This window comes from Trichomycterus rosablanca, chromosome 15, assembly GCF_030014385.1.
Source record: "Trichomycterus rosablanca isolate fTriRos1 chromosome 15, fTriRos1.hap1, whole genome shotgun sequence".
Lineage (NCBI taxonomy): Eukaryota > Metazoa > Chordata > Actinopteri > Siluriformes > Trichomycteridae > Trichomycterus > Trichomycterus rosablanca.
Window position 1 is genome coordinate 4,047,022 of NC_086002.1, and position 479 is coordinate 4,047,500.

General features: G+C 38.6%; 1 protein-coding gene across 1 annotated transcript in view; it reads right to left on the reverse strand.

Moving 5' to 3' along the window:
* Positions 1-455: 455 nt before the first annotated feature.
* The window catches only part of ercc5 (excision repair cross-complementation group 5), a 15,388-nt gene continuing 15,364 nt past the window's right edge, over positions 456-479 (reverse strand). The window contains exon 15 of the mRNA XM_063010573.1: positions 456-479. This exon is cut by the window's right edge and continues 554 nt beyond it. The gene's annotated coding sequence lies outside the window, so the exon portion shown is untranslated.

Sequence of the window (479 nt, forward strand, 5' to 3'; positions counted from 1 at the left end):
TGACAAGCAGTGCTCAATTTGGACATTTAGGGGTGTAGTCTCTTAGGGGTGTACTCACTTTTGTTGCCGGTGGTTTAGACATTAATGGCTGTATATTGAGTTATTTTGAGGGAAGAATAAATTTACACTGTTATATAAGCTGCACACAGACTACTTTTCATTGTGTCAAAGTGTCATTTTGTCAGTGTTGTCCCATGAAAAGATATACTTAAATATCTGCAGAAATGTGAGGGGTGTACTCACTTTTGTGATACACTGTATATAAAGGTTAAGTCAAAAGTGTGTGACTTGACCTTCCCCTACCCGATCTCTATCTCTAGACATAACCAATTATGTCTGTGTAGACGCCTGACCAGCAGATAGCACCTCTGGGGATTCGAACCCTGGGTCCCAGCGACAGTGAGTTAGCATAGTTTATATCACTAATTAAATAACGACACAGAATTTCATGTCAACATAGTACATCTTTATCTTTTATA